The 11,680-nt window shown below is 28.5% G+C and overlaps 1 non-coding gene across 1 annotated transcript; it reads left to right on the top strand.

Annotated features, from left to right (window-relative positions):
* Positions 1–7,730: 7,730 nt before the first annotated feature.
* TRNAY-GUA (transfer RNA tyrosine (anticodon GUA)) lies at positions 7,731–7,825 on the top strand. Its single transcript has 2 exons — positions 7,731–7,767; positions 7,790–7,825. It is a non-coding gene; the product is annotated as a tRNA-Tyr (tRNA).
* The last annotated feature ends 3,855 nt before the right edge of the window (positions 7,826–11,680 follow it).

Below are 11,680 nucleotides of genomic sequence, written 5' to 3'. Positions count from 1 at the left end.
CAATTGAATGCAGTTAAATCAAGTTGTATGTCAATTCACTATTGCTTTTAGTTCAATGAATTAAGTAAATGTTTCAATGAGGTTGATAGGGTTTCCATGGTAATAGGAGGGATATCTATAAGAATGATTTTTAGCCAGAATTGTTGATAGTATTGATTGTAATGCAATCAATTAGATCTACAAATTGAATGGACTCTCAATCCCAATGGATGAGGCACTAATCTATTAATTAGTCTGCAAATGAAATATCATGAACAAGCATCTAGCCCAAATTCTAAATCAATTTTACTTTACTATTTGAAGAATATCAATGTTGGTCAACACTTGTTTGCACTGAATCTCTAAGTCTTAGCTAGCTATTATTGCCAGAAATACTTGTAAACCTAAGAAGTATTGTGACTAAATTTGCTTTAAGGGATGTGTGTTGTGGTAAATTATCATGGAATGAACAAAATATGTTTATGGTATTAGATTGAAAATCTTTCATCCCTTAGGTATACCTGCCTTGGTTTTGTAGAGCCTAAAGAGTAGAAAATCTATTTGATTTTGTTCAAGTTGGGTTCAGATATAAAACACATACAATTGTTTATAGGAAGTAGTTGATCCTTAGATTGTTGTGATATTTGTTATCGTGGTATTAAGTGTTTTGTTGCTTAGTAGTTGAAAAACACCAATACCTTCCTTCATGTTTTTTCAGCATTTTTCCCACTTGGTCTTCTCCTTTGTCTCTAGTTTATAGAGATTTCCTTGTTTTGGGTACCTAATCAAGCCTTATTGTCGGGACCCATTTTCCTACTTTCATAGCTTTGCTAGGTTAGCTTACCTCCTAAGCTTCACTTAAGGGGGGGTGTTATAGTAATTATTTATTTACTCTTATCAATTAGATCATCTTGATTTAATTATTTAAGTTGTTTATTACTCTAGTTTACTTAAGCTATCTCTTAGGTGCATATAATTAATATTTTATATTATTTATAATGTGCCACCTAGTTTCTTTTCCCTTTTTAAGGTTTCATTCACCTTTAAGGTTGAACTCTTGTAATTTCTTTTTCATTATCTTGGAATACATTTTTCTCACTCCGTTGAGATTTCCAAGCTGTGCTTTTTTCCTTCTCTAGTTTCCCTTCAGCAACAAGTTATTTCTATGCAGGTTTTCTTGGAAAACTATGAATTTGGTTTTCTCAACTTCTACAAGATCTATTGTATTGGTGGAAAGATACCAATAGGAACAACCCAAAGTGGGAACAAGCAAAACCCAAATCTCTCTCTCTCTCTACATTAATTTATGGTGCAATATTGATTTCACAAGGATTTTGCTACATAAGGTTCAAAGTATTTCCAATGTCTATACTTCTATCTATCAATCCAACACTATAGCTAGAATAGTTTAACTCCAAAACGAAAAAATTAAGTGTTACACATCGGGTTCACCAAAATGTTTAGAGGGAAAATGGAAGCAATGAATTTGACAATATAAATTGGATGAGATGAATATATTAGTTAAGAAAATTCACCCTAAGTCATTCAATAAAAGAGAAAGAGAGGGTTGCAAACATTACTCAAGTTATATTAGAAAAACTCAAAAAGGATGAAGGGATGCAAATACTAAACCTAAATTATACTAAGTATGCAAGTGAATCCCATTTCATGTGTTATTCATTAACTTTAGATTCACTTTAGTAGGATGATGGGGGAGAAAGGGGGAGAGTGAGAGATGAGAAAAGAAATAGGGGAAAGGGATCATAGAGGAAAGAGATAGTGTATGGTAGGATGTTGCGGGAGAGAGGTTAGGGAGAGGAAGAGAGGGAGAGAGTGACAGAGCAAAGGGAGAGAGTGATAGGGAAGAGGGAGAAAACTAAAATAGGAAGAGAGTGATAGAGGGGGAAAGAGATGCATATACCCATGTATAACTCCCTATCTATCTATCCCCTCTTTATTTATATTCCTCTCTCTAGATCTCCCTACCCAAAACCATTACACCTATCCTCCTATTCTTTCTCCCATCACCTCTCTAGATCTCCCTTGCTATTTCTTGATAGGGTTTAGGCTTCAATATTGATTTCAAAAGGTTAAGACCATAGGATAGTTATTTCCTTTATTATGAAAATTGATTCACCATGTTATGATGTCAAATTACCAATTGTATCTAGAAATAGAGACATACAATGAGTGATACAAAAATACATAAATCTCTTAGCATAAGGGAAGAAATAGATTAAGATATAAAGAGAGGAGGGAGAGTGGTATTAAGAGAAATATATATGGAGACATGATGAAATAGGACATGATAGTATGAGGTTGTAATATCCAATTTATCTCTTTCTTTTATTCATCTTCATCCTCAGCACTAAATGGACATAGGAGGGAGATGTAGAGAGTGGGGAAGGAAGATAGAAGAAATGAAGATGGAGATGGGAGAGATAGATGGGGGAGAGAGGGAGAAAATGGTTAAAGGGAAAAAAACTACTCTTTTCTATCAAATATTAATGAATCTAATCATTACATCACAAAGAGAGCGAGAGAGGGAGAAAGAGAGTAGATGTGAAGCTTTCAAGAGAGATATTTTGTGCATTGTAGAGTTATGGGGGAGAGAGGGAGTGGAGGGGGGTGGGGGGTGGTGCAAGGGAGTGGAAGAGAACTTCTAAACTATAAATCTTACCTAAGCATAACATCTTAAATCGTACAATCCTAAAGTCTAAACTATATATTAGTAGATAAACCCTATAACCATAATCTCTGAGCCTTACATCCTTTCTTTGTAAACAATAAACCCTTAACTCTATAACTAAAAATCTCTCTCTCTCTCTCTCTCTCTCTCTCTCTCTCTCTCTCTCTCTCACACACACACACACACACACACACACACACACACACCCTTATATTAACATTAGAACCATGAAAACAATAAAAATGAAAAGCAATCTTATAATAACTAGAGATAAGAGAAAAGGGATGGGAGTGGGAGGAATTACACATTATTAACATTAGTTGAAAATAAGTGTTGGCAAAATTAGTTACAAACAAGTGTTGTTAATATTAGTTGTAAATCATCTCACAATCCTTATACCTCTCCAATTTCACCTCTCCTTAAAATCTCTTATCACTCTTCTATCTATCTTTGTTCACTAAAAAATGAAACCCTAATCCTAACACAAAACCAAATTTAATATTAACCTCACCCCTAATTAATCACTAAAAACAATGAGCCCCAACTTGTTTTGGATCACATAGGAGATTGAGTATATTGCTTATATCTTTTATTATAATAGGTTGACTCCTACATCTAGTTGATGTTTAATCTCTATAATAGGTATAAATGAGAGATAGACAAAGAGGTAGATAATGAGATGAACATAATGACAAATAGAAAAATGAGAGAAAGGGAGAAAATATTTAGGGTTTAATTCTTATGGTTATGGAATTATTGGTTTTGAGCATAGAATCTTTAGGATTTAGTGTTTAAGGAAAGATATAGTGGGATACTAGGAGAGAGAGGGGAGAGAAATGGGAGAGAGTGAGAGAGTAGGAAAGAGGTGGAGAAGAAGAAGTAAAGGGAGATAGGGAGAAAGGGAGAAAGTAAGAGAGGAAAAAAGAAAGAAGTGTGTGTGTGTGTGTGTGTGTGTGTGTGTGTGTGAGAGAGAGAGAGAGTATGCTTTATGTATAGAATTTTATTAATTAGGATTTATACTTAAGAATATACACAACTTTTGAAATTTTTTAATGCATCTGTGTCTTCCCCTTCTTCCTTGAAACCCCATCTCAACTCTCTCTCCCCTTCTAGGTATGTCACCTCTCTTCCCCTATATCTCATTTCTCCCTAGGTCTCTCACTATAATTTAGTATCCACACTAGTGTATTATGTAGCAAAACATATATTACAATATAAAGCTTATGGAATCTTCATAATAATTTGAGGTATATGGTTAAAGAAACTAGCCATTAACCTTCGATTATTTTTTTATAACTTTGTACAAATTTAACTTTGATAAAAGGTACCTTTGTTTGAATATTATGTTGGGTGGGCAAAATAATATAAAAGATTCCTAACTTTTGACTTTTCAATAATAAAAGAAGACCTTCACTTTAAGTTTACCTTTTCTCAAAGGTCTCAATTTATTGATAAAATAATTAGTTTCACTAAGTTTAAGGATTTGAATTAGTTAGGCTTTACATTTAATTATGGGTTATTTTAGTGTAAATGTCTAGTTACTTAGCTAGTGTTCAATAGGATTTAGATTAGGTAGAGAGCAAAGGTTAGGTTTTGAATTACAATTAGTTTTAGGTTAGGTTTGATATTGAAAATAAGGCTAGAATTAATTACACTTAAATTGGGATCAAATACACTTTGATTAGGGATCTAATGTTAGGTCACAAATAAAGTTGTTATTGTATGATAAATATTTAGTTAGGGTGAGGGTTCAATCATAGTTAATGCAAGGATTGAAGGAAGACGTGAGTTACTATTAAATTTTTATCAAGTTCAATTAGTGCTAAGGTTAGTGTTGAGATCAAAATAGGGAAATATGGTTAGTGTAATGAATCAATGATTAAGATTTAATGGAAACCATAACAACTATTATATCAACACAACATTGGGAAAACAAAAATTGATTTAAAAAATTCACTCAATAGAAAAAATATCTAGCAAGAAGAATCTAGAATAAAATGACACCTCCTATGTAAAACTTAGACATAAAATGATTATATCCTAAACAAAAACCAAAGAAAATTAGCATTAAATTAAGCTAAAATAATTATATCCTTTTACTACTAATTTATTTTAATCTTATGTTCACTTATTAGTCCAGCCTATTTATAGGCTGAGACTTATGTTTTCACCTGATTTTAGGCTATTAGTTTGCCTTAAAAGCTGTGCCTTTGCAAAATATTAAACATGATTTCCAATGTTTGAAGTGTCTTTTTTTTTTTTTGAATTTCTTGAAAAGTATTTCTTTTTTCTTATTGGTTGACCCTATTTTTGTTAGGGGTTTAATTAATTTTTCATTCTGAAAATTACAAAAAAATTGTCTAATCAACTAAGAGTTTTTTTTTTTTTAAGTAAATTTAAGTCTCCATATCTCTAGACTTTCTCTTTATATATTATATGCTATATAATATATATAACTAGTAGTATGGAGAAAGGAAAGGACTAAGAATTAAATTATAAAATTTATTATAGAAGTTAATTAAATTTTATAAATGTTATTAAATTTTATTATATACTTTATTTTATATAATAATTATATATATATAATCCCTAATATCCTTCATTATTATAATTTTAAAATGAGATTTAAGTTTAGCATTCAAATTAGTTTTACAAGTAAAGTTAGAGTTTAGTATGGGAATTCAATTAAGATTAGATTTACTATTACATTAGGTTAGGGTCAATAATAGAATTGCATTTAGAGATAAGCACCACAATATTTACCCATTTAATGTTTATATTGAAAAAAAAAGTTTGAGTAATTTTTTATTTTAGTAGATAGTAATGAAATACATATTATTTAAATAGATTGATAGTAAATACGCTAGAATAAATTCATAAATTATGAGGAAAATTTGAAGTCATCATATAAATGAAATTATTTAAGTCAATTGATTTAAAATAATATTGTACCTATTGATTTAAAATAAAAAATATATGTTCAAACAACACTTTCCTCTAATTTTCTCTAATTTTCTATTTCATTATTCTATGTTCTTATATTATAAAAGAATTAAATTTTATTTTAAAACTTATAAAATTAATTTATTTGATTTACTCTTTAATAATTATTAGTTTATATTACTTTATTTTAATTTTCTTCTACTAATTATTTACAATCATTTACTTATGCCAATGTTTGTTCAATCTATTCAAACAATAGTAACTTTTTTACTATTAGGCTGGACTCTTGCTGTAACACAACTCTTGTTTGAAATATGATTCCATGCTCACTCAATCTTTTACCTTTTTAACTCTTCCTTTTGTATAGGCATCTCACTAGTTACAATTAACACATTCCTACTTCTTAGGGATAATAATGTGTATGGTTTGGTTGGGATAATATTTGATGAAACTCTTTTGACATATCAAAAATTATTATTAAGCATTTTAATAATTTTATCTTTTTAAATTTGATATTCTAAATTTATTTTTCTAAAAGGTATTAACTTCTAATATGTAATATAAAATATATTTATTTAAAGATACAAAATATTTAAATTTGTTGTCTCTCAATATTTAATATTCTACATTCATTTTTTTAAAACAATACTAATTTTAACATTTATTTAAAAAATATGTTTAAATATTAAAAATTCACAATTTTGAAATATTTTATTAAAAAAATTAATTTGATTTGAGTGTTAATCTACTTTTACTTTGATCACTTATTTATTTATTTTATTTTAAGTATTATTAGAATCTTTCAATAGGCAACTAATAATCTTTCTATTATAACTTGAATTTATTTATCTTAAAAAGTTAGTTATAATTTATTATATTAATATTAATTTTATCTTCTTCTTTTTTAAAAACATATTTTTAAATATAATTAATAAGTATTAATGTAATAACTATGCAATAGATTATGCATAGATTATCCATGTAATGTCTTTTCTAAGTATTTCTACTCACTTTATTTAAAATTATTATTTCTCTATATTATATTAATGAACTTATAGAATATATTAATTTTAATATATATCATTATCTATTTATTTGATTTGTTTGTTAAAAAATCAAAAAAATCAAATTATTTTACTATTGTTAATTAAAAGAATTTTATTGTTAAAATAATTATTATTCATAAAAAAATTTATTTTAAATTTAAAATAAAATTTAATTAAAAATATATAACAAATCTAAAAAGTTAAATTTTATAAAAATAAACGCTGATAACAATTTTTCAAAATTAATATATAATCTCCCATGAAAGTTAAATCACAAACTTTTTTTAATCATAATTTTATCTTTTAAGAGAAAAGTTCAAAAATTTGAAAGGAGCGATCAAACTTTTAAGAGTAACAACTGAACGTACTTTTGCACCTCAAGGTAAACTGGACACAAACGGAGAAAAGAGATTTAAGTGAGCCCTAAAAATAGTCAAAGCATGTATGGAATGTGTCTTTTAGATGGGCATGCATGTTTTGCCGCTTTTTGCACCAGAATAGATGGCTTCCTTTAGGATCCATTTGGTTGCGAGCGTAGGAATTGAGAATTAGAATAGAAAATTTGAATGAGAATGGAAAATGAAGAATAGAAATGGAAAAATGCAATCCAATCTTGTTTATCCCTTGTTTGGTTATGCAAGCTTAAATTGGAATAGAGTTAACTTGCAATCGGCGCCGTTTGAAAATATTTTGAAGATGCAATCGGCGCCATTAGAAAATTGTTGAAATATTTGAAATTATTGAAAACAAAGTTCCCGCGCTCACCCCAGGTCAAAGCGGATTTGAAAATTTAATCAAATTTGAGAAAGCAAAAATGAATGCAAGAATAGCAATTCCAATTACAAATATTTTTTGGAATGGACAAAAGCTCATTTTGGGGCTAAAATGAGAATACGTATTCCTATTCCCTATTCCTATTCCACGCACCAAACAAAGAATACAAATCATATTCTAATTTCCTATTCTTATTCCAGTTGTATTCCAGCAACCAAACGGGCCCTTAGTTCTATGCCATAGGTTGATGTTTGAAGCACGGAACAAAATTGGATGCCTCCAACTAAATCAATCAGCAACCGACCTTAGCTCAGTTGGTAGAGCGGAGGACTGTAGTGGGATTAAACATCTCAAAGAAATCCTTAGGTCGCTGGTTCGATTCCGGCAGGTCGGATTTTTATATCATTTGACCGTATTTTATGAGGTAATAAATCCTGGAGTGGGTAGCTTTTTTGAGGAAATAAATTGTGGAGCGGATAAATATTCGGCTTCAAAGCCGAAAAAACATTTTATTCGAAGGTTGGATGGTGGAATTTATATATATTATTCAAAACACATTCAAAATATTTTAAGAACTATAAATAGATTTTTATCATTTGAACATTTTTTAGGAAATAAATGCAGAGTGGATAAATATTATTTTGTACTTTTCTTAGACAATGTACTATTGTATTTACTATTCTAGAATTAATTTTGAACATTTCAACCAATCAAATTCAACTAATTTTATCTGATTTCAATTTTTCTTAAGTTTTCATATTTTATATCAATTAAATATAATATGAAAAATGATTTATCTTCATTATAATTAGTTCAATTCGTTTCATTGGATATTATAGAGCCCCTTTTTTTGGACCTCCCTCCATATTCCATTTTAAGGGACCTCAATAAAGATATGTATATATTGAAATTAAACATTATTACTACCAAAAAAAATTTAAGTGCGTTATATTTAATTTTTTGATTATATGACAAAAATGATCAACCAATGAATGACTTTGAATTTTAACAAAAGTAGTTCTCAAATTTAACAAAACATAAATGACTCAAATTTAACCAGAAAAAAATGAAATAGACTAATACCAAATGATCAACCAATGAATGAGTTTGAATTTTAACAAAAGCAGTTCTCAAATTTAACAAAACATAACATATTAAACTTGTTTTTATCTCTTCTCCAAAATCATCTTACAAGTCAATTATATTTCTACTCAAATTCTTGCCAATAATAAAATGTTTAGGCTTAATACAATTTTATTAAAAACAACTCTCTTTCTTTTAAACATAATGATTGTAAAATAAAACAAAGTATAATGATTGTAGAATACAAATAAAATTGATTTTGCGAGGAATCTTTTAAAATTTTGTTTAATAATAGTTTAGAGCTAGTTTAGTTTTTAGTATTGATAATTTTTTTAAATTAGGTAACAATAAACTATTACATATAACTTTTATCTTTTTAATATTTCACTTACTTTACCACATTAAACTAGTAACAATAAACTATCACATATAATTTCTATTGTTTTAATATTTCACTCACTTTACCACATTAAACTATTAACAATAAACTATCTCATATAATTTCTATCTTTTTAACATTTCACTCACTTTACCAAATTAAACTATTTTCATATTTATAAAATCATGGTTTAGTTAATTCTATTAACTATAACTATAACGGCAAGTAAATGCCACTATGTGGCACTTGTTCAAAATACATTGGTACTAAAAAATTCAAAATTTTCAAAATATTTTAAGAACTATAAATAGTTATGTATTCTTATTATGAGTCAAAATTAATAAAACATCTAATTTAAAAAGAGAAAATTGTAGAAATTGTAGAAATTAAAAAATAATATAATTACATGCTAAAAGGATGTTATTATAAGGTATAAGATGTTTCCTAGTTATATAGTTGTAATCTTATTTAGTATTCTATTTTCCTATTTTGGATCCTACTCATACTAGTCTACCTTCTTCTCAATGAAAAGTAATGGTTTGATCATAGAGAATTATATTTAGTCCTTCTCTCTCTTGTTCTGAGATATTGTCCTCTATGGCTTTTCGATGTGTTGCCTTAGTTCACCTACCTACTAGATTGCAAAAATTTCATCTTTTTGAGTTAAAACAAGTTCAAATGTGCCTAAATTCAAGCTTTTAAAAGGTCAACCACCAATTGAAGTCATGGCAATTTTATTGATTTAAAGTATCGGGTTCATCTTGAGCTCCAACACATTGAATTTTTGAAATCCAATTCTCGAGTCAAAAGTTATACTAGGTTAATGAAAGCCTTCAAAATGTATGTTTTCAAACAAATCATTAACCACAAAGTGCAAGAGAGGTTAAGAAACGTGCCGAAAACATGTAATCATTTTCCCATTCTTAACCTTACTAACCAAAATGAGATTAGGAGGGGAATCCAAAATACATGTTTTGGAGACGATTCTTAACCTCTTTGCCAAATATGAGAGGTTAAAATCAAGAGGTTAATAAACCTCAATAAAAGTTAGTTATGTTCCTTGTGTCCATGCCAAAAAGCAAAAAATTATAGAGGCCTGCAGGAAGACCAAATTCACATTTCGTTAATCATTTAAAAAAGGCGCCAAAATGGAGTTCATATCAAAACATGTGTTTTTGAGTAGATTTTGTGAAAAGGTTAGAAACATTATGGCATAATGTGTGCACGGCTTAGTTGCCAGAAATGCAATGATAGAGGCTCGTTTCGCATTTCAATGGTAGAAATGAGTTTCTTCATTGCCAACTGTCATTTATAAGTTGTTTCATTATTTTTTATTTTTTATTTTAAGTTCAATATAGTTCAATTGTATAGGTAGTAACATTTGTCAAAAAGAAAAGTGGTTCACTTGTCATTACCTATCTACTCAAGCTGAGTTACTCAGTTTGAGTGCCAACTCGAGCAAAAGTAAAGAGACATAGACTTATAGTTAATTATTTTTTAACTATTTAAATGGAGTAACACTAATAGTAATTAATAATTATATTTTTATTTTGTAGACAAATATTGCAATTTCAATAATAATATCTTCCAACATATTGTTAGACCCAAGTTTTATTTATTATGCATACAATCATACAATATTCTTAGTTTAAATTTAAAGTTAGAAGAATACTTATTTATGAATATTATATATATTATATTTGGTGTTAATTTTTTAATAAGAATATATTATAGTATAGAACATTCATTTAAGAGTTAATTTTCAATAATATATTATATTTTTTAAGGAATTCAAATGTTAAATTAATTTTATATATATATAGTTTCTCATTTCTAGTAACTATGGTGCACGTTATAGATAGCCACCTTGTTATTACTCATACCTTATTATCCAAATAACCATGATGTGAGAGGATGGCTTAAACATCACACACTAAGCTTAATTCATATACTAAAAGTGTTAAATAGTCAAAGTTGGCTTTTTTTTCTCAGGCTTAATTCTTCCCTTAGTGTGTGATGTTTAAGAGATGTGAGGAGTAGAGGAAGTGACAATGTCACCAAATTATCTGATAAAATATCTTTGAAGCAAAACAAGAGGTGATATTTCTCACAGTTCGATAGGAAATGGAAATGGAAATGGAAATGGAAATGAAAGTGAAAGAAGATGCACACAGTAGTCATGCATGAAAAATGTGGAAGTTGTAGGCACAAGGTTCGTTGCCCATCATGTAAGTCAGACTTTTGAGCAAATGGCATGTATTGTGTGGCAAGTTTTCAAATACGGGGGAGTTTGTTTGACTGAATGAATGATTACAAGTTGCATGCAAATTAGAGAGTGGAGATGATGTAATCAAATATTAAACATAAACAAATATGCTTATTGTTTCACTATACAGAGGTGCCCATGAAGTGTTTGAAAAATTGCTCTAAGCTTGTAAGAGCCACTAAGCCCAACATTGGAAATACAAAGATATGGGCTCATGGAATATGGTGAGTGTAAAACCAAAACACTTGAGAAGATTATTTGAAAATCCTTCAAAATTGTTTGAGTAAACTCTATTCTACTTAAGTTAAACTTTAGACATCTAAAAATTAATTATTTTATTAGTTATTATGCAACCTAGGTTTTAACTTTTAGGATTTTGGATCTCCTTTTATAAGGATTGACCTCTCTTTGTAATTTAACACATTTATTCACTTTTGATTAATAGCAATTTATATTTTTGCTCATCAATAATGTCTCATTTGTTGATCTGGGAATTCCAACTTTTGTAGCTTTTACTTCTC

The sequence above is a fragment of the Cupressus sempervirens genome, chromosome 8 (assembly GCF_028749045.1).
Source record: "Cupressus sempervirens isolate cs-2001-9-10 chromosome 8, ASM2874904v1, whole genome shotgun sequence".
In the NCBI taxonomy this organism is placed as follows: domain Eukaryota; kingdom Viridiplantae; phylum Streptophyta; class Pinopsida; order Cupressales; family Cupressaceae; genus Cupressus; species Cupressus sempervirens.
This window is presented reverse-complemented; position numbering and strand designations above follow the sequence as displayed.